General features: G+C 36.3%; 1 protein-coding gene across 7 annotated transcripts in view; it reads right to left on the bottom strand.

The window, feature by feature from the left end:
• Smg7 (SMG7 nonsense mediated mRNA decay factor) overlaps positions 1-24,262 on the bottom strand; it is an 82,351-nt gene that overhangs the window by 56,716 nt on the left and 1,373 nt on the right. The gene's annotated exons all lie outside the window — the stretch shown is intronic.

The raw sequence follows: 24,262 nt of genomic DNA, 5'->3' as shown, positions 1-24,262 counted from the left end.
AATTTACTGTTGAAAAGATAGATTTTTACATGTCCAAATTGTTCCATACATATAAAAGCTTTCCAATAACATAATCAAGCATAGGTCTTTGAAATGTGAATTAATTAAAATTTAAAAGTCAGTGCTCAATAGACACAGGTGGCTAGTAACCTCTATACTTGATCAGTACAGGTATAAACCACTCATGAGGATCTCTTATTTTAACAATATGAAAAAGGAAAGATTACAAAGATATCTGTTGCCTAAAACCATACTGACTGGGCTGGGATTGTGGCTCAGTGGTAGAGCACTTGCCTAGTACATGATATGTGAGGCACTGGGTTTGATCCTCAGCACCACATAAAAAATAACTAAAGTTATTGTGTCCATCTACAACTAAAAAAATTAAAATTAAATTAAATTTTAAAAACCACTCTGACTATAAAGTGGGGTAAGGGTGGGAAGGTTCTCCAGGGCAACCACCTTGCATACTAACTGCTACAGTTTGAATGTATCTCCTAAATTTCATGTGTTAGAAACTCCCAATGCAACAGTTTGGGAAGTGGGGGCCTAATAAAAGGTGATTAGGTAAGTCATGAGGGTTCAGCTCTCATAAAGAGATTAATGTTCTTGTCACGAGAGTAGGATAGTTATCATGAGACTGGGTTTGTTATAAAGTTGCCTTACTCGCTGTTTCCTGTCCTTCTGCCTTCTGCCACGGGATGACAGCAAGAAGCCCTTAGATGTGGGACCCCTGGACTTCCCAGCTTCAAGCACGGTAAGTAACAAATTTCTTTACAAAGTATTCAATCTATGTATTTTATTAGCAACACAAAGGGGAAAGACACTGATAGAAAAGTTGTATATTACAATCTACCTCTTATTCCATCAACAAATACTCGAGGGCCCATTATATCTAAGACACTAATCTAGGCCCAAAGATATAAAGCAGTGAAGAAAGTACAGAAGACTCCTGCTTTCAGGGAACTTATGTTGTTGACCAGGGGTTGTAGGAGATAATTAGTAAGCAAATCCACATATAAAATAATCTAATGGGGATTATAGCCTGAACTTGACAAGAGATAAGGCTGCTGAAGACTCCCTAGGAAAATATCAGGTCTACCTTTGGAGGGTGGGCCTCAACCCAAGCTGCAGGACCTTGGATTTAGATGTATAACAGCTACAGTAAGCAGTCTCAGGGAAACTGTATTTTACCTTCTCAAGGTTATTTCACTTGACCTCCCTTGCCCAGCCCAAGCAGAAAAATTCGATATGAACTTGAGAATGAAGCCAAGCCAAGCTTTTTCACTATCTTATCATTTAACATAACACTTGGCACTCTAGGCACTTTATATTATATAAGTAGAATTAAATAATTCAATTCCTGTTTACTTTGTTGTTTGACCTTTGGCCTGAGTTTCAGTTTCCTATATGAAAAGTGAAGGCTTGTTTTTCAAGGTTTGTCAGTGAGAACATTTAACACATGAAGATACTGTTAATGCTGAAGTACTTATGAAACAGAAAAAAAAAAATACTGTAATCATATCAGCAATGAATGCAGTTGAGGTGCTGCACAGTATCTTCACAGGTGTGATTTGAGACTTTGTTCCTGGTTGTATAGCTGTCATGGGAGACAGAATGATCCCCAAAGAAGTCCACAGCCTAATTCCCAGAAACTCTGAATATGTAAATCCGGAAAAAGAACTGTCCAGATGTGATTAAATCAAGGATTTTGCAAAAGGAAGACTATTCTGTATTATCTGAGTGTGCCCTATACAATTACAAGGATTCTAAAAAGTAAAAGAGAGAGGCAAGAAATTAAAAAAGATGTAATAAGGGAAATAGAAGGTAGAATGATAGGATTACTGGCTTTGAAGATGGAGGGGGGCCATGAGCCAAGGCAGCCTCAAAAGCTGGAAAGGGCAAGTGCCCATTTCAAACTGTGTCCTCCAGACCTGTGAGATAACATGTTTGTGTTATTTTAACTCATAATGTAGTGGTAATTTGTTATAGTATTAATAGGAAACTCCTACAGAGGCTGAACCGAGGTCTCCAACTTCTGGATGCTTAAATAAACCAGAATGTTTCTGTTCCTCACAATTTAAGAATATAAACTCCCCTTATCCTTCCATCTTTACACCTATACTGTACTAGCACTTCTTAAAAGCCTGGGGTTGTAGCTCAGTGGTAGAGCGCTTGCCTAGCATGTGCAAGACGCTGGGTACAATCCTCAGCACCACATAAAAATAATTAAAATAAAGGTATTATGTCCAACAACAACTAAAAAAAAATTTTAAAGACAATGATACAGTTATTGCTTCTTTCCATTGCTTCAATCAAGTATACTTCGCTGTGTTTATGTCACAAGGAAGAATATTACTGATTATTCAGACTCTACCATTCCTTTAAGAACAAGGTATGTCAATTATTGTGAGAAATTCATAATTCAAAATGTTTGCATTAGTACAAGCTAACATATTATTAACCAATATTTACTGAATGTCAGTATGGCCCTCAGGTTGTACATTTCTCTTCAAATGCTAAATGTCAACAAAAAATGGTGAATGCACAAAAATAATATGACCAATAAAAGAGGATTAAGAATAAAGAGAAACACCTAGTTATTTATCTGAGGAAAATAATGCCAAAATGATTCAAGAAAAAATTTTCTGGAAGAAGGAATATTTGAAGGGCAACATGAAAAAAAGAGGAGCTGGGCATGGTGGCACACACCTGTCATCCCAGCTACTTGAGAGGCCAAAGCATAAGGATGCCAAGTTTGAGGCAAGCTTCTGTACCTTAGCAAGACATTCTCAAAACAAAAAGGGCTAGGGGTGTAGCTCAGTGGTGTAGTGCTCCTGAATTCAATCATTGGTACTACCACCAAAAAAAAAAAAAAAAGTTAACACTGTGAAGTAAAAGAAAGTTGTCCTTTTTCTTGGGTTAACCACAGTCTTGCCATTTTGATTTCAATTGACAATATATTTAAGAAGGAAAATAGTAAATTCAAACATGTATTTTGCCAAATACAAAAGTAAAGCTTTAGTAATTTGTTACTTTAAAAAAGTCACACTTGGGGCTTAAGGATGTAGCTCACTGGCAGAGCACTGCCCAATTTGCAGGAGGACCAGCATCACAAAAATAAATTAATAAGCAAATCACACTGAATTTTTCCTTTTGAAGCAACTTACTAAATTTGAATTTCATACACACAAAGCCATATCCCTTAGAGTTAGAAGCCAGCACATAAATATCTCTATATAATAATTCTACCTAGTCAATAAGGAAAAACAGAATTCCAATCTTCTCTGTAGTTTAAAAAAAAATCTGGAAGTTATTCTCGACTTGTCCTATGGACACAGGTGGGTCAGAATTACTTGCTCCCATTAACAACTGTTTTTCAATATTTCCAAAGATCCTGGTAAATAGACTGTATTTAAATATCATTACTAAAGGCAGAAACTGGAGAAAAGGTAGCTATAATAGGGAAGAAGTAATACGTCAACTAGTCAGTAAGATGACTTAAAGCAGTCTAAATAAATTTATTTCAAATAGTAAAGAAAAAAAGTCTTCCCTTTTTTGCTTCCCTCAATATTGATAAAACTATCCCACCCATTCTTCACTGTTCACAGAAAATAAGTGCATTGGAAAGGTTGAGATTGATGAGAAATGTTTGTTTAGATCATTTAATTATGTGTTTTATGTAAATATATAATAAACATACAAAATAAAAATAAAAATCTTACAATCCTAAACAAATAAGAATATAACTATGGAAATACAGTTGGCATGATGTATGGTTAAAAACACAGATTCTGAAACCTGATTTCTGGGTTTAAAACTTGGCTCTTTTTGTATATGATCCTCAACTACTGTGAGCCTCTATTTCCTCACCTGTAAAACAAGCAATATTAGTATATATCCCATAGTACTCCTATTGCAATTCAAAGAATAAAAATGAATGTTTAGAATAATGCCTGGCACAAAAATAAGTGTTGGCTATTACAAATCAAGTCAAAAGAAAAACAGCCTCTCTATTCTATAAAGTTATTCCTCACTACAAATCTATGCAGGCCTCAAAGTCAGAACTGAAAAAGCAAAAAGCATATCAGTGTCTGCCAAATTACAGGTGAATAGGAGAGTTAACCCAGGACCCATGACAGAGTCTAAGAGCATAATCATCAAGAAGGTTTTCAAACAACAAATAGGTCAAAATGATTCCTAAAAAACATTATTTATAAAATCATAAAAAGAAGTGCCAAAAGATTTTAAAATGAAAGATATTAACTCAGGATTCCCCTTTAAAGTTTCACAAAGATACATATATGATTACATCAGGGTATGCTACAAACATCTCCCAAATCCAACACAAAACAATAAATCCTTACAAAGGAATGCAATTCCCTGTAAGCATTTAAAATAATGGAGAATCACTCATGGTGACACGTTTTTGAAAGCCGCCATCACCAGTAACTTTACACCAGCTGCCAAAAATAGTGGAGAGGAAAAACTAATCATTAGTTCAGTATGAGTAAACACTGGAGGTAACAAACAGAAAGCAGAAAACTTGATGGTTATTGTGGCATAATATGAAATATATTTGGTCTTTGTCTCTCTCTATTTCCTCTCACAGAGTACCAAAACCCTTGGAATTTCCTGACTGACAGAAATGTCTCATTATTCATAATAAATCCCTTTTGGTCATATCTAAGTTTTATGCTAAAAAAGTGACTCGGGTTAGGGCTGGTCACCAGAAAGACCAAATTGTTAGAGGGTTAGAAATTTCATGCTCACCCACTGACCTTTAAGAAAGGGGAGTAGAGCTGGGCTTGGTGGCACATGCCTATAATCCCAGCGGCTCAGGAGGCTGAGGCAGGAGTTCAAAGCCAACCTCAGCTACTTCGAGGTACTAAGCAACTCAGTGAGACTCTGGCTAATTAAAATATAAAATAGGGCTGGGGATGTGGCTCAGGGGTTGAGTGCCCAAGTCCAATCCTGGGTACCCTCCCCCCACAAAAAAAAGGAAAAAAGAAAGGGGAGGAGAGAAGGATCAGGAGATCAAGCACTATAAAAACTATAGAACAAGGATCTAATGGATTTCCAGATTACTGAATACATGGAAGTACTGGAAGGTTGTGAACCCAGAATGGGCAAGGATGCTTGTGCTTCCTCCTCACTGCATATCTTGCTCTATCCATTTCTTAATCTGGATATTATAAAGCATCTTTTTTAATAAAGAATATTATCTGTATGATGCTTTATCATATCCTTTATTATAATATCCTTATACTATCTTTTATTTGAAAAAAAGATAATGTAAATAAATTGTTTCCCTGAGTTCTGTGAGCCTCCTGACAAATTATCGAATCCAATGAGTAAGGCTGTGGGAAACCCAACTTATGCCTGTTGGTCAGAAGTATATATAAGTGACAACCTACTATTTGTGTGTGGTGTCTGAAGTGGAGACAGTCTTGTGAGATGAGTCCTCAACTTCTGGGATCTGAGAATAACTAGCTTCAGAACTGATCTAAATTAAGATACCCACTGGAAAATAGCTTGGTGTGTCGGGAAAACTTTCTACACATCTGGTCACAGAAGTGTTCTATGCTGTGGTGAGTGAGATTAGAAGAATCACTGTTATTTTATTAGGTTGGTATCACATTATATTATTTTCAAACTCACTTTACAATACATGGTTGAAATTTCCAGAATCTAAATTGTCCTCTTGTTTGCATCTCACTTCACATGGGAATTTAGGGATCCGAAAATGAGGCACATTAAAAAAAAAAAAAAAGTCTACATCTGGGTCTAAAACAAGGAAAACTCATGTTTCACCAAGCATCAAAAGATACACCTACTTTAACAGGGTTCTTGTGTGAAGATGAAATAAATAACAGTCACTCAATCTGGACCCTAAATCACTTTTCACCTGGATCCTCTCTAATTCCCTCTGGTTCTATTGCTTCCTGCTTAAAACACTACTATGACTTGCCATAGCTTTCAGGATCAAATCCAAACTATAATGAAGTTCATAATCTGCCACGTGACCACCTCTCAAACCCATGTCCTTACATTCTTCCACACATCATTGATGCTGTAGAGAAAAACAGGGAGTAATGGAAAGAGTCCATGGACTTTAAAAACAGGTGAGGCCTTTGGTAACCAGGGCAAGTATAGATTCAGTGGAGCAGTAGGGGTAGAAATCTTAAGAGCATGAGGTGAGGATGCAGAGTCGGCACAAACCATATTTTTAAGGTGATAACTGAGGAAGAGGAAATGATAGGACACTGCTAGGAAAGATGTAGAGGTTAAGGGGAGCGTGTTTAAATATTTATGATGAAGCTCCAATAACGAGAAAAAGGTGAGACAGAACAAACACTGTGAGATCACAGAGACAACACCTTAATATGGAGGAAGCCAACTTCTTCCCATTCTGAGAAGAGGGGACAAACACCAGACTAGTGAAAGGGGGAGCAGAAATAAGATAAGTCCTACCAAAAGGCTTTGTGCTATAAAGTCATCTGCTAAGAATACTACAAGAAAATAGTAGAAGTTTAAAACCACTGCTTTAAAAGCAAATCAGAGAGGGAAAAACAACTAACAGATACCAAAGTGAAGACTATACATTTTAATAGCAATGAACTACTCTGTAATATTTTTTTTCCCATGTGGAGTAACCTGTTAATACCCAAAGAAGGACATTGTCAGAATCATTCTGTATTGAATTTTCCCAAACAGTGAGGTGGAAGGACAATGGGACAAGGAAGAAGGACACGGGTAAGATAGTAAAGTGACGTCTAAAGATGAGCAGGGAGGGGAAGTAAAAACAGAAGGAAGAAAATGAAAAAGTAGAGACTTAACTAATAAAGAAAAAGGAAGAAAAAAAAATCAATACACTGGAAGCCTTAACCAGAAGCAGTTAATTTAACAGAGATGAAGCTGTGGTCAAAACAGAATGGCTGAATTTAAGATTTTAGAGATAGAAGAATTCCAAAGAATGATGAATTCTAAGCTATGATTTCAGCATATATGAAGATTGAGTATATTAACAAAATGTTTAAGAGAGAAAAGATCTCAAAAGGGAAAGCACCATTAAAAAAAAAAATCAATCCTATGAAATGTGACTTAACTTTGGGAAACAATAAAGTACATCTCCCTCCTTAAGTTCACAACACATAGCATTTTGCAAGTAATGAGAAATCCTATAAAGAATCCAAATTAAGCCAATTTTCTCAAATTTATTTTTGCCTTAGAAACACTGATAAGCCTAGTGACCATGAATATACCAGAAAATTCATGTTCAATAAGATACATTTTAAGAATTGCTAGAGTACTGGATAGTTTTGCATACATGAAATACAAATAAAGACATCAAAGGGTCTGCTTAAAAACAAAAGTGAGATGTGTGAGACCCTCATTACTGATGAGGATGTACAGAATCAGGTACTTTTAAACAATGCTAGGGACAGATTAAACAGTTTGAACTTTGTGATGATTTATGGAAATATCTATTTCTTTAGTTTCCTATTGCTGCTGTAACAGATTACCACAAACTATGTGATATAAAAACACCACAAATTTATTATCTTACAGGTATGAAGGTTAGAAGTTCAAAATGGCTACTAGTGGGCTAACATCAAGGTGTTACCATGCCTAAATTGTTTTCTGAAGGCTCTAGGACAGAATTCTGGTTTTTGCCTTTTCCTAGTTCTAGAGGCTACCTGCATTCCTTGACTCCTGGCCCTTTTCCATCTTCAAAGCCAGTAGGATGTCATCTCTCTAGTTTTGGCTTTTATCTCACTCTTCTACACTTAAAGGTTCCTTGTGATTACATTGGATCCACCAGATAATCCATAACAATTCCTTAAAACCCACTGATTAGCAATTTTAATTTCCTCTGCAACCTTAACTCTCTTTTGCCAAGTAATATGCAGTAATATTCACAGGTTCCCAAGGTTCAGATATGGACATACTGGGGGTAAGTAGGATACGTCTAACAAATACTTTCAAATGTCAATATACTTTCCACCTAAGCAGATGTACAAAAATGATAGACATGTACAGGAATGTTCGTAATCGCATTTTTTTAAATAATAAAGTACTGGAGACAATGTAAATTTTTATTATTAGGAAATCAATTCAAAAAATTATAGTACTTCAATAGAACAGCATGCCAGTTTTTCAATAATATAGGTATACCATTATGAATACATTTTTAATATGTCAGGTGAAAAAAAGATTACAAAACCATGATATAGTACAGTCCCAGTTTTCAAGGTGTACACATACATATGCACATACAATTATATCCCTAGATGGTAAGGTGACCATAGTTGCTATGTGTCTTGAAGAGTCCAGACTTAGGTCTGATGTCCCAACAGTGGCTAGAACTATCATATATATGGTTATGCTTACCATATTCTGGTTTCTGTTTTATTTCAAAAAGAAGTAGATACTAAACGTGGCAAAGACGATAACTATACTAACACTTGAAATTTTAAAAAATAATTTTTAAGAAATATCCTTTTTAATAGATGAATTTGCAACCACCTAATTGTGCATCATTTAAATATATTACACCACTTAACAATATCAATAGTAAATGTGAATACTCAAACACGTTTTTTCATTTTTAAATTCAAGTGCATGAAGTCAAAGAGGGAGTAGATTAAGACTAATCCCAACTTGTGTATTAATTAGGTATCTTGACTTAAGTCTTACTTCTCTATAAAATCCCAATCCAATTATACAAGGTTACTGTGTATATTTAAGAAGAGTATATGAAAAGTATATTGAGGGGCTTAACTTTGGGAAACAATAAAGTACATCTCCCTCCTTAAGTTCACAACACATAGCATTTTGCAAGTAATGAGAAATCCTATAAAGAATCCAAATTAAACCAAATTTCTCAAATTGAGGGGCTGGGGTTGTGGCTCAGTGGTAAAGTGCTCGCCTAGCATGCATGAGACACTGGGTTCAATCCTCAGCACCACATAAAAATAAAATAAAATACTGTACCCACCTAAAACTAAAAAATAAATTTTAAAAAAAGTATATTGAAAAGTACAAAGTACTAATAATATCTAAGAATGTATTCTTGTAGAATAAAGAAGTCTGCTTTACAGTAAAGACCCCTCAATTATCCTACAGCTATTTATATCACAACTGTTCTAATTCCAAGACTAAACTTGCAAACTTATAAGTTATATACCAATGTTTTTAAAATGCAGAAAATTAAATCAATGCAGAAATTAGGCTCTTTACTCATCTGAAACTATGCTGTACTTTATACATACACATATATTGGTGAAATTCTCCTGGTAATCCTATTTTATATATATATATATAATATCCTAGCATTTTTCAGATAGCAAAACTAAAATAGAGGGTTACAGCTGTAGCTCAGTGGTAGAAAGCTTGCCTCGCATGAGTGAGGCACTAGGTTCAATCCTCAGCACCACATAAAAAATAAATAAAATAAAATAAATGTATAAAAATACAATAACATTACTTAAAAAAAAAAAAAAAAAAATAGAGAGGTTCCAGGTCATATTGCTAATAGCTAGCAGACACAGGATTTGAACTCAGAACAACCTAAACAAGGAAAATCTTAATTCAAAGAATTTACTCTTAAATTTGCTACACCATAATGCTATTTTAGGAAGCCAAAAAGATCCTAGTGTATGGGTTTATAGACAACCAAATTAACAAATTACTTTTTAAAATAGAAAATTATTAATCTGTCACATTTCTTTTGCTTTCCTTATAGAAAACAGAATTTACAAACAATATGCCTTATCACTTAAGTTATGCTTCTTAAAATGTTCTAATCTTTTTTCATTAAAAAATTATTATTTCAACCAAACATCATTTGTTTTTTTAAATTAAGTAAATCTGAAAACAATTATATAAAATTAGGTATTAAAAAAATTGCCTGGTGTGGTAGCACATGCCTATAATCATAGCTACTGGGCAGGCTAAGACAAGAGGATCACTAGTTCTAGGACAGTGTCAGTAACTTAGCAAGACCCTATGTCAAAATAAAAAATAAAAAGGGGCTAAGGATATAGCTCAGTGGTCGCATGTCCCTGGATTCAATTCCCAATACCACAAATAATATCAACATTTTAAAATTACACTTCAAAATACATTATACAAGCTACATGTGTGCATACATACAAAATTTTACCGATGCCCTAAGATCCTCTTTTAATATTTAAGCTTAGTCTGTGATGGTTCTCTTAACACTATACTTTTTATCTGCTTTTCACCACTTAATAGAAAAATTCCAAGACAGAAGTCTTAAATGTTTTTTTCTTTGAGTACCATCTTTTAGTTGCATTTTGATTATCTCACTACTGCTTATCTCATAGCTGTACAGTACCTTTAAAATTTTTATTTAGGTGATGGGCTGATTAAGAAAACTAATAATACATGACATTTCTTAAGAAATAGTATTAGTAAAATAAACACTAATTTGCTATATTCCAACCTACATACCCCTGAAATACTATGCCTTTGGAAAGAATAGGGAAGGAAAAAAGACTCAATTTCTGTGGTCTGTGAACAGTTTTAGGAAACAGACTGAGGATATTAATGCATCATTATGGCAGTTACTTAAATATATCAGAATTAGAATCACTTAAGATATCATGGAATTAAAATGGCATCAAAAACTGTGATAGTAAACTATGAGTGTAGCTTTGGGATAGAATACTTGCCTAGCATGCATGAGGCCACGGGTTCAATTCCCAGCATGCATGCGCATGCACAAAACCTGGGAGAGTAAAACCCCAATCACCAAAACACAGTATGCAAAGTATTTTGACAGATTTCAGTTAAATCCAAAGACTTCACTTAATATCAGTAACTAAAGATTTCTAATGTTTCCCCTTAATGCTACAAAACTCATCTCCATCTCTCTTCTTTATCTCAAGAGATGAGGATTCTAAAATATAAACCCCACTATTCCAAAATCGTCCTCAGAATCATGTTTTCACAAAACTCTCATTATCTCCCTCATATTTAATAATGTTCTAAATAATTAAATTTTACCTAAGATAAAATGATTTAGAAAAGTAGGGGGAAGAAATCTAAAAACCTGTGGATCTCAAGAAAGTACTGTATGCACTGCATAAATAGCTTTCTTTTGTGTCTCCCAAATCTAATAGGAATTTGTACAACAAACACCAGCCATTACAACATAAATTGCCCCCTTAAGATTACGGGGGTGGGGTGGGGGGGTGGAATATAGCTCAGTTGGCAGAGTGCCTCACATGCACAAGGTCCTGGGTTCAATCCCTAGCAACACACACACACACACACACACACACACACAAATATTAATGACGAGGTTCAATGAAAGAGAATCTTGGACTCCCTAGGAAACTCACAATGAAATGAAGACTAATCAAAATCCCTTCAATTTTAATTTACAATATATAATCTGACCACTAAACTCATCTGATCATATGTGTATATATATATATATATATATATATATACATATGTACATATATATGTACATATATATATTTAGTTGTAGTTGGACACAGTACCTTTATTTTTTTATTTATTTATTTTTATGTAGTGCTGAGGATCTAACCCAGCGCCTCGCACATGCTAGGCTAGCGCTCTACCACTGAGCCACAACCCCAGCCTCTCATGTGATATTCACTTCAACCAATCTCTCAGTCATTCCCAACATCAAACTTTTTTTTTTTTTTTTTTTTGGTACTGGCAATTGAACCCAGAGGCACTTAACACTGAGCTATAATCCCAGCCCTTTTTATTTGGGACAGGGTCTCACTGAGTTGCTGAGGCTGGCCTGGGTTCAACCCCTAGCAACCCTCCTGCGAACCCCCCCCCCCAAAAAAAAGAAATTATAAGTACTAAATGACTAAAAGACTGAAAATGTTTTAGTATTCAAAGCATGGAGAAACACCAAAGTAGGTAAGAGAATCTTCAAGTGTGTTAAGAAACTAATAGAAGATGGCACTATCTACAAGGGAAACAGCATAAGAGATACTTAAGCAGGAACAGACATCATGTCTAGAAGACAATGAGGAAATTACTCATTAGTCTATGGCAGGTGGTTCCTATCAAAGAGTAAAAAGGTACCAAATGGCAGAAGTAAGTGAGAGTAAATTTCTGGATAGCCAACAATGCCAGGTTAAGGAATTTAAGGAAGGGAAAGCCACATACAAATAATTTCCCAGGAATATTAAGATAGAAGTAATGTGAAAGATTAATTTGCAGTGGAAAAGGTGATGGGAAGTCCAAAGGAGAACCAGAATTTACTAAATACACACAATCCGTTACTTTAACAAGGACAGAAATCTTACAAGATAAATATTCCATTTCACAGATAAAGAAATCAAGATCCACAGATGGTAAGCTGCTGGTCTAAAAACAGAGAGTAAAGGGTAATATTTAAAGCCCAAAGTCAATGCTTTCTTCTTGCTGCTTGCAAAAAGAACTGCAGGCAAGGCATCAGTTGGAAGAATACTTCAATAGTATAGGTATAAAACTGGCAGCAAGGAAAAAGCAGAAACGAGAAACAAGGCGGCAGCATTTCCAGAACTGTATAAATGGAGAAGATGTGATGAAACTGGGAAAACTCAAAGATGACTGCAAGGATTTAAACGTGGACTGGGGTCAGGAAGGAAGAGTACTGCAGCACCAATGAGGAAAAAGAGAAAACACCAGGAAGAGGATAAGAGAAAAGGAAAGATTAAGAGTTTACTTTTATGACTGCTGAATTTGATGTGACACAGTAAGACTTCTAAACTGAGGAATGACCAGAAGGCAGAGGTGCAAAATGATAAGACTGGTCAGTGCCAGAGGATAATTTTCAGGTGTTATTCACAGCTAAAATTTATACAGTATTGACAATTTGTCAGAACCATTCTAATCACTTCACATACTAACTTATTTGAGCTTTGCAATTATTATTATCCCAAATTTACAGATGGGGAAACTGAGGCACAGAAAGTCTAAAGAGTTTGCCCAAGGTAACTCAGCTAGTAAATGACAGAGATATGATTTAGATCCAGGCAATTCTACCCCAGAAACTCCGTTTTTAAAGCACTATAATCAACTGTACTCTTTGCATTATTTTATGTTTTTGCCTATATCATTAAATTGTTTATAACTATGAATGGCAGGGATGATATCTCAGACTAATTTGTCTTCCCAGAACCTAGCACAACGATTTATACTCAGTAGATACTTGACAGATGTTAAATAATGATGATGAAATGATAGCAAAAATCCTGTGAGTGGATGTGATATCAGAAAAAGTAATGCCAGGAGAGGAACAAGAATGGGGCATGCCTTTCTTTTTGCCACTAGTGGGGTGAGGTAGGCCAGGAAAACTAAACTGGGCAGGTAATCAGATTTGTTACTGAAAGCAACTGAGTTCAAGAACTTCCTGTAGGTTCCCTACATACATATCATAGCTAGTATAAACTATATGCTGCTGGCAGCTGGAAGTTTGCTGGAAGTTTACTTTTGTTTTAAGTTGCCTGTCCCTGGAGATGAGTGAGACGGAAGAAAAACCGCTCACATCTGAGGAAAAACTATTTACGTCTGAGGAACAGATAGGGAGAAAGGACGGATGCACATGTCAGGAGGATAGAAAGGCTATAATGACTTTTTGTTGTTCCCTTTTTATTTCATTCTGTCTCGGTTTTGTTTGGCGTCATCTTGTTGGGTTGTATTATAGTAGAAATACGGGATCAGAAATTAGTAAAAAACAAACTGAAAGAGTGTTAAGTAAATTGTTAGAGGAAGGAGGCATCTCAGTAAAATCAAGAACAATCAGGGCATACGTTGATACAATACAAAAATGTAGCCCATGGCTTTTTAAGGAGGAGTTGTTAAATATATCACAATGGAACCATCATGGTGAAGATTTAAAAAGAATAGAAAAGAAAAGCCCAGGGACTCTGCCAGTTGGCACATTGCCATTGTGGACGTTCATATCTTGTTTGCTTAGTCCAAAGCCTTCAGTTCAGACAATGGTAGAGGAAGGAGAAGACATAATGATTCAAGTAAAAGAGAAGGTCTCTCAAGTTAGTCAGACAGAGGAAAAGATTCAAGTAAAAGAGAAGGCCTCTCAAGCTAGTCAGACAGAGAAAGAAAGTGTAAAACAGAAAAAGCCATCAGGGGGAAAGTTACAACAGGAGACTGCTACTAACACCTTTCTATCACCAGAGGGCGTAAGTGTCCAACCAACAGCGCCACCTCCATATGCTGGGAGGCCCCCAACCCCCGCAGTTGATAGTTGGGATCCTGAGACAAGATCTCAAATATTAACATGCCCTGTATTTGAGGCAGGAGGGCAGCGATTTTACCGAGTTTTAAATTTCAAAACAGTGAAGCAGCTAAAAGAGGCTGTAACAACCTATGGTCCTCAAGCACCCTTCACTGTAAGCATGGTCGAATCCATTAACAACTTGAACATGACGCCAGCAGATTGGGCTAATATGTGTAAAGCTGTGCTAAATGGAGGACAATACCTGTTATGGAAGGTTGCCAATGAGGAATTTTGCAAGGAGACGGCTAGGCGAAAGCAGATAAAACTACACATGACATACATATTTTCTCTACACTAGAAGAAGCTATAAATTTTCATAAAAAGTTCCATGTCAATGCTAATACTTTACAAAAGCGTTTTAAAATAACTAAGGAACAACCTAGACAAATAATAAAACAATGTCAAAATTGTGTGACCTTTTTACCACACGTTAATCTTGGAGTCAATCCTAGAGGATTGATACCTAACCATATTTGGCAGATGGACGTCACACACTTGCCAGAATTTGGAAAATTAAAATATTTGCATGTTACAGTTGATACTTCTTCTGGATTTTTGATGGGCTCCCTTCATGCAGGAGAAAAAACTAAAGATGTTATAGCTCATTGCTTACAAAATTTTGCCACTGTGGGTGTTCCAAAACAGTTAAAAACAGATAATGCCCCTGGTTATACTTCTACCTCTTTTAAACAATTTTGCTCAACATTTGGCATTACTCATATAACAGGAATCCCATACAATCCACAGGGACAAGGCATAGTTGAAAGAGCTCATCAAACTATTAAAATGTACTTATTAAAGCAAAAAGAAGGAATTGGGAAGGGGTATATATTCCCCAAAGATAAACTTAAAATAACCCTTTTTACTCTAAACTTTTTAAATTTGGATTCATCAGGACTTAGTGCTGCGGAAAGGCATATGTGTCCAAAAAATGTACATAAGCCCAAGGTACTTTGGAAGGATATTCTAACAGGACAATGGAAAGGTCCTGACCCAGTAATTGTCTGGAGTCGAGCGTCTGTTTGTGTGTTTCCACAGGGAGAACAGCAGCCGATTTGGATTCCAGAGAGATTAACCAAGGTCCTGACCCAGTGATTGTCTGGAGTCGGGGGTCTGTTTATGTGTTTCCACAGGGAGAACAGCAGCCGATTTGGATTCCAGAAAGATTAACTAAAGCGATTTCTACAGACCAAAAAGAAGATGATTTGGCTCAAATCCATAACAACTGATATCCAAAACTCCAGTTTGGCTATTCTTACATCTGCAACAGAACCAGGATGCTTTTTTCAATATCTATTTTAGTATTGCCCTTTGCCATATCATGAAGTTCTATTTTGTTTTTTGAGCTCATACAGACCTAGGTTAATGTTTTGCTGATCAGTTCTATTTTTTGACTATAGAGTTTTTAAACATTGCAATGGAGATTTCACCTGTAAAAAGTTATAAGGCCTTTACTATAATGTTATGTGTTGTATGTATTATGTGTGCACACTTGTGTTTTGTGTTATGTTTGAATGTACGTATGTCCATATATCATATATGATGAGCGCTCATGATAAAATGGATCCAAATATTTTTTTTTCACGTGATTTATATGGTTTAATTTAAATTGGGTAAACAACTGTTGAGGATTGTTTTAATATGTAAACAAAAAAGAAGGTTAACAGATCTGTTTGTTTACTTTCACCTTTCCTTTTCATTATATTTAATAATTCTCTTAAAGATAATGTAAATTGTTAAGAAAATTGTTTTCTTTTAGTGCCTTCTGGAATGTTACATAATTTTTTCTTTAGCCATTATTGCCAGAATTCCTATCTTCATCCCAGTGCTGGTGAAGTCAAAGATAAAACCAATCTACAGCTTCTACAATAGCCATCACTGAACTGCTTGCAGAACTTGCCTGGACACATTGTGAGCTCACCTGTATGCATTGTGAACTATCTGTTGGTACAGCGAATTGTGGTAGTGCTGGAGTATTTTTGCTGATGGTGTCACCGGTGGTACAATTTTTCAAAGGAGCCCTCAATTGGCTTAATGTCATGGCATTTTGCATCCTCCTCTACTAGTGATGGTCTAAAATTTGGGAGCCAACAGAGGTGAGGCAAAGAACCTCACCCCCCCACAGGTGCAAAGGCCTATCCACAAGTATGGCTGTATGCTGGACCGGTAGTCAGTGACAGGTATGATCCAATTGCAGTGGTACCAACCTAAGACAGGAGGCTGACGCCTAGAGGTCAGTTCATCCGATGACAGGTAAGGACCATATGTTGAATTGGACTGCCTAACAGGCATGGTCCCTAAGCCACATGCTTGTTGTTTAAACAGAGAGGGGGAGATGTTGAGAGCCACAGCCAAAGGGGCCCCAGCAAACTTCCAGCTGCCAGCAAACTTCCAGCTGCTGGCTGATGATTGGCTCACAGCGGCCCCAGCAACATCTAGCTGATTGGCTCCTCTGCGGTGATGCTCATTGGGCTGTTTCCCTGCCCTTTCAGACCACGGAGCTGCTCATTGGGGGACTTTTTTGGCTCCGCCCACGTGACCCAGCCAATCGGCCTCAAGAGCAGGAGGATTGTGGGAGGTGGGGAGAAGCTTGTGTGGGAGAGAGAGGCTTGTGGAAAGCCGGTGGTGGCAGTTGAGGCTCTGAGGGTTTTTCCTGAGAGGCTGTTTTGTTTGGCGTGTGTGGTTCTAAAAATAAAGTTAGTTTCTTTTGACAAGTGGCTCCTGATTGTGTCCAGCCAGACTGCGGCATTTGAGAGCCACAGCCAAAGGGGCCCCAGCAAACTTCCAGCTGCCAGCAATATGCTAACTGGTACTTCTTGTGAGCTTAGTAAAAACTACTTGAAGACAAATCATTTTTATTCCCAGGGACCTAGATACAGCTTACCCAAAGTGAATGTTTACTGGTGGGATGGATAGATAAATAGATACATAAAAGAGGGACAGAAGCCCAGTGCAGTGGTGCACGCCTTTAATCCCAATGGCTCAGGAGGCTGAGGCAGGAGGATTGCAAGTTCAAAGACAGCCTCAGCAAAAGCAAGATACTAAGCAATTCAGTGAGACCCTGTCTCTAAATAAAATACAAAATAGGGCAGGGGATGTGGCTCAATGGTCAAGTAAAAAAAAAAAAAAGAGGGAGAGAGGGACAGAGTATCACAGACAGGAAGACAAAAGCATGAGTATGAAAGAGAAAGGAAATTATCAGTGGATTAATTTGGCAGATCTTTGGCATCTGTGAAAATGTCAACTCCAATGAAGTACTAAAGAAAAATACCTGGATGGTAATAAAAGGAAGAAAAAAAAAAAAAACTACTGTAGGACGAACTTGAAATGTTGAGCCATAAAGCAAAGATAAGGAATGACCAGAAAAATCAGACCAGAATAGGACTTTTAAGGGAAAACTGAGGTTGGTTCACAGAAGAGAAGACTAGTAAAGAAAATAATAACTTAAAAGATTAAAAGAAGACAGCAACACAATTGAAATAGGTTCTAGAGAATTAGTGTACATTTAAAATCACAGTTTTTTAAAGAAGAGGATTTTGCAGGAACCCTACCTGACCAAATTGCTTTTCCTTTTTAATTTTTTTTTTGAGGCCTTTACCAGTCACCAAATCTTCAGAACTACTACTTTCACATTTCTACTTCTCTGTCCACAAACCTATCTTAGAAAAATCTAGAAAAGCTTAGTCAAAATACTAATGTCATGTATTAAATGATAAATAAATTTTTTTTAAATAATTGAAATAAAGGAGATGTCCTTCTTCCCTGAAATGACAATTTGTCCCAATATCCACTTTAAAACTTCCATCCTTCTTTCAATACTTAGATCAAATCTCACCTCCTCCAAGATACCCTCTCCTCACCTTACCTCTACCTCTGTTGGAATATAACATCTTTCCCAAATTCACACAGTACCTTTGTTTCTCTATCACAGCACTTAATGGTGTACCAGCTGCTGTTGTTACTTAAATGTCTTTTTCCAGTATCTTTGAATTGGCCATAGGCAAAACCCCTATAATTGTGTTCTACACATTAGTATTCAATAATTGCCAGCAAAATAAAACTGGGCAGATAAGATTAAAAGATTAAAAAAGAAAAAACTGAATATGTATAAGCATTTTGGATAAAGTATGAACATGGTAACTAGCCCACTACTACCTAAGAGAAAAATGATCAGTAAAATTTAAGAAATAATCCATGGCTTAGAGAAAGAGAACACAAGAAAAAAGACCCATACATGTTATGAGCTACAGTTAGGTTCCGCAATGTCGTCTCATCCCGCCCCGTCCCGTTCCCCCCCCCCCCCCCCCCCGCCAAAGGCCCATGAGTTAAAGGCTTGGCTTGGTCTCTAGGGTGGCACAACTACAAGATTGTGGAATCTTTAAGAGAGGGGAATGGGAAAGGCTCGTGGGAGCCTTAAAAAAAAAAAAAAAAACCTCATGGGAGGTTTTAGGTCATTGGGGGTATGCCCTCAAAGGAGGCTGGGACAGAAGTGTCATGCTCTCTTTGCTTCTGGGCTGCCATGAGGTGAACAGCTAGTTCCACCACAAATTCTCTACCATGATGTACTTGCCTCACCAGAGGCCCAAGAATAACAGGGACAAACACATGGACTGAAACCTCCAAAACTGTGAGCAAACAAATTCTTTTTGTAAATTGATAATCTCAGGTTATTTGTTATAGTGATAGAAAGCTGACAGACACTATGCATACATGATACATCTTTCCTATATATATTTTCTAAATCAATGGTTGTCAGTTGAGTGTGAACATCTAGCACACCTGGGGAAACATCTGGCAGTGTGTGGAAATATTTTGTCACAAATGGGGAAGAATGAAACTAGCAATCTTAAAGTTAAAGCCAAGGAGGCTGCTAACATTCTACAATGCACAGGACACAATGAAGAACAATCTAGCCCAAACTGTCACTAAGTACCAAGGTTGAGAAACCCTGTTGTCAATGAAGCCAACAAGAAAAAGATCCAAAGTTGCTAGTCTACCTGAGATTCCTAAAGTTTTCTTGAACAATTAGTTGTCACTTTCTCTTTTCACTGACTAAAAACTGGGTCCAACCAAGCTGTTTAGTTTGGGTCCTAAACAGCTTCAATTACATGTTAATAAGAAAAGAAGTGGTTACAAGTTCTCACTTACCACGTAACATATTTGCCAAGACTTTTCCTCTAACTGCTGATTAGTCCTTCTTAGTTACAATATCCCAGATCACTGATAAGTTTATGCAAAACAATACAACAAACTAAATGTAAATATAGTTCGACTGCAAAACTTATATGGCAATATGTGACAACCAACTGCCAACATATCTACATACAGATGAACAATCCACTATCTGTAAGACTTATGCTTAATAATTTATTCTCTGAACAAGAAGACGGGTTAAATTAACCCATCTAAACTTTCAGGCACCCATTCATGTGCCTAATAACAAATATCTGAAAATTTACCCAGAGTTAGGGATGTCATTGGAAACCAACAATTTTACTACAGTATAAAACAAACTATCCCTTTTAAAGTCTGAACCACTCTCCACCCTAAAACTGCCTCCTGAGAAACTTGCTATACTGGTGGTTCCAGATCTTACTATAACATACTCATTAAAAACAACAACAAAAAGCTCAACAATTGCTTCCTCTATCACAAAGGTAGACAACAGCAGCTGTTAGCACAGAAATGAAACATAGGCTAAGGCAGAAAGTATATATTTTGAATCCATCTGAAACTACAAGGGAAGCAGAAATCAATTGCTAAAATAATTTAACCAGTCAATAGCCAAACAGGTTATATACCAGTATAACAAAGTATAATTCTCAAGAGGCTGTCATTTATTTCAAATAATTGCCTGCTACTTTATCCAGCTTCATCCCAAGATTTACAATGACACATTTAAAAAATTTTTTTTAGTTGTAGATGGATACAACAGCTTTATTTTATTTCTTTCTTTTTATATGGTGTTGAGGATTAACCTAGCACCTAACACGTGCTAGGCTAGCACTCTATACCACTGAGCTACAACCCCAACCCTTTAACTACACATTTTACCTTACAACACAATGGATATTTTCACTACTATTTAAATGAAAACCATTTCTCTGCAATGTCAGAAGACAATTCTGTGGCTGTTACATTATTTCTACCTCTGGTAACAAAGTTTCTGAAAGAAGTGTGCCACCAGAATACTCCTTATTCTCTATAGAGGTATCATAGCAAAAAAAAAAAAAAAAAAAAAATCCTAATAAAATGGAAAATTTTTGTGGACTTTTCTTGTAAAAAAGTCTAATACCAAGGATCAGCTAAGGGTTTACTGAAACACCCACAGCACAGGAAGAAATTAAAACCAAAAACAGTGAAGAAGCAAAGGATAAAAGTTGGAGAGAATACAGACTATGAACAGTGTCTCCCATAACAGCAACAGATGTCATTTGGTGGCACCTGTGCCCCCTTTTTTATAATAGGATTTGACCTGTTTGACTGGTATTCCCTATGGCTATGATTATTCTACTTTCTCATCTTCCAAAACAACTCTGATGATGTCTTCTCTACTGGTAGTTTAATACTTCTCCTACCCTAATTTTCTGACCCTGTTGTTAATCCATATTTCTACTCTTCCAAAACACCACTCTTTTGAAGTATATTATACCTCATCTAAGATCTCATCTATAGCCTATTCTCACTCTCCCCCCTCCCCTACCAAAGCAACTATATTCAACTCACCCTTTTCCTTTTACTGCACCTAAGTGTTAATCTTTCATTTTATCATAAATCAAATTTTTAAAATACAATTTTTCTTCAAATTTAGTGGTAAATTCCCAATGCTCTTCAGCCTAGAACCTCCATATTTAAGTTCAATCCTCACTTTTGTAAAATTTAAGAAAGTATTTTAATTTGGATAGGAGTCATGTTAATTTACTATTAGGAAAAAATGACATCTCCCTTCTAACAACAACAGCAAAGAAAAAACCCACAAAACATCCCCTTTCCTATAAAGAGATTCTGCCTCTCATCTGTTATATTTCTACAACTTGAGACTAATTCAGTCCCCTTGATATTGAATTCCCCTTTTCTTGTTCTTACTGAGGTTTCTTACCTCATATCCTCATTTCTTACTCTTTTGAAACTGCCACATTGTTCCCTTGTTTCCCACCATGCCACCATTTCAATGCTGGACACCCTGGCCCTTTTTTCCTGAGAAATTAAAATTCAGCTAAGAGAAAACTAATTTTCATTTACATGAGAAAAGATCTGTAGCAATGTATTTTAAAAACTGCTCAGTCATGGTCTTCTACCACCAATAAAGGTAGACAATAAACTCTTCCTAGTGTCAAGGTCACAAACAACTGCTACACTCCCAACAAGACTCATTCAGAAATACCCAGCAGCCTCCCTGAGTTTCTATAAAAACCAACAGTTCTATTTTCAAAGAGAGTGAACATAATGCTTCCTTGAAGATATTCTCCAGTCTCCCCACAGCAGCTTTTAAATGGAATGAATAATTATCTAAAGGAGAAAGAAGGAAACTGAGGCTAGTGAAGTCCTTCTTCATTACCACATCCCCGCCTCCAAGACACACACACCTTTCAGTCCCTGGCTCCTATGAATCCTAACACTTGCTTTATTTACCTGGGAAAAACTGACAATAATGGGACAAGATTAGCTCTGGGGTGGGCTGTGGCTATGGCTCAGTGGTAGAGCACCTGCCTCATACATGTGAGGCACAGGATTCAATCCTCAGCCACCACATATAAGTAAATAAAATTAAGTCATTGTGTTCATCTACAACTTAAAATATATATATATATATATATATATAAAATAAATATATACATATTATAAATAAATATAAATAAATAAATATATATATATATATATATATATTTTTTTTTTTTTTTTAATTGGCTCTGGGGAATCTTAAAGGGACACCAGCTCCTATGAATCCCCCTTTTTGCTTATTTGACTTTTGGCTAGAAGAATGTAGCTTATTTAAACATTATGTTCATTCTTTTTCTTTTCTCCTTTCTTCAAAGAACTAAATTCATCACAAGTTGTCTACCATGAATTCCACAACCCAAGGATAAGTTCTTCTGATTGTGCTGATTTATAAAATAGAAGAGACACTGCACAGAACACACACTGCTCTTCCCATTCTAAGTACACCCCACTTCATCACACTTTTCTAATCTTACTGCTAAGACCTTATTTTGGAACTTAAGAGTCCACTATCCTAGTACAGAGTAATTTTTCTAATAGATAGCTATGAACATGTGGATTCCCTTCTAACAAATAATCTCAGACTCTCTGTCTACCAATTTTAACTATAAACTACAGATCATAATATTTGACATCCTCTTAAATATGGTCACCTTATTAAACAGACTTTCACTGAACACATTGAAAATATAAAATAGTACATCCCAATTTTTGCTTCTTTGCACTTGTAACTACCTTATATTGTTCTGTTCATGTTTACTGTCCTTCTACTAGACTAAACCCTTCCATGTTTACCCTTGTGTTTACCAGTGTACCTTCCACATCTAGAACATAGGAAGCTCTCAATACATATTTGTGACCAGACATGCAGCACAGTACAGCTGACTTGAAGTCAGAAGACCTACATTTGAACTACAGTTTCGGCATACAAGCTATACAATTCTCAACCATTTTCACTTCAACCATTTCATACTTTAAATAAGTATGTAGCTTATTTAAACATTATGTTCATTCTTTTTCTTTTCTCCTTTCTTCAAAGAACTAAATTCATCACAAGTTGTCTACCATGAATTCCACAACCCAAGGATAAGTTCTTCTGATTGTGCTGATTTACAAAATAAATCACTTTCCTAATCTGAAAAAGGAAGGGGTCAAACTTGATAAAAGTCTATGTAAGCTTTTCCAACTGAAAACACCCCTACATTCTAGTTTAACTGAATCTCAATCTCTCTCTCTCTCTCTCTCTCTCTCTCCTATTTAAATATCTTGTTCATGTTCACTGCATTTGGAAACTCCTTAATCCACACCTGTCAGAATACTGTTCATCCTTAAAGTTCATTATAAGCACTATTTTCCTCTTAAAGCCTAACAAACTATAAGCCTGTAAAAGGAGGGTGGAGTTCTAACTTTCTATTCTTAGCAGCTGGTACACTGCCTCTCATATAGGTGACCAACTAAACAACTGATGAATCATGAGTATATGAATGAGTGAATGAATACAGACAGCTTTTCCTGATTCCTCCAACTGCTCAGATAGGTAATCTCCTGCCTTTGGACTCATAACATTTGGTATCTTTCAGGGTACTGTGCTATTATTAATTTACTTGCCTAATAGATATTAAAATGCAAATTCCTTAAGATTAAGAACTGTCATGTTTTCCATATCCCTCTTCAGTACCTACCATTGCTCTTTGCCACAGCTGTACTTTTTAAGTTTATCTGATACATTAAACAATAAAGGGATAATAGAGAAATTGCCTCAATATACAGAAATCATTCCAAGTGTCCTATGGTCATTGAGCATGTAAGCTGCTTTATACAAAGGCATTCAAGCATAGTTCAAAGATCTCATCATTCTCTCCTTTCCATTCTGTGCTTAATAATGCTAATTTCAAAGTAGAACAGCCACCCTTTGTATCACCTACCACCCTTTCTTACAATATATATAGGGGTCCACAATCAATAATTTCACTTCACTAAACAGCTAGACTGACTTTTCTGCTAATTTCAGACTTCCATCCCATCCAATTCCCTCCTCCACAAGGTATGAAACCACTTTTTAAAAACATCTTCCTATAACGCCTTTCTTAGTTCTGCTCCTGCAAGACAAAAAGGACCAGTTTTAAGATCTTCCCCTTTTCTAAGCAGTAGCAAAGCAACACACAAATTAATCTAAGCTTATTTTTTATGTACCATCAAGATTTTTGACCCTCTTTAGCTCTACCTCCAAGTTCTTATTCAGCT

Source organism: Marmota monax, unplaced genomic scaffold (genome assembly GCF_021218885.2).
Source record: "Marmota monax isolate L192 unplaced genomic scaffold, Marmota_monax_Labrador192_F-V1.1 WCK01_AAM20220418_F8-fsc00209, whole genome shotgun sequence".
In the NCBI taxonomy this organism is placed as follows: domain Eukaryota; kingdom Metazoa; phylum Chordata; class Mammalia; order Rodentia; family Sciuridae; genus Marmota; species Marmota monax.
Note: the sequence above shows the minus strand (reverse complement) of the source record. Positions and strands in the feature narration are given on the sequence as shown.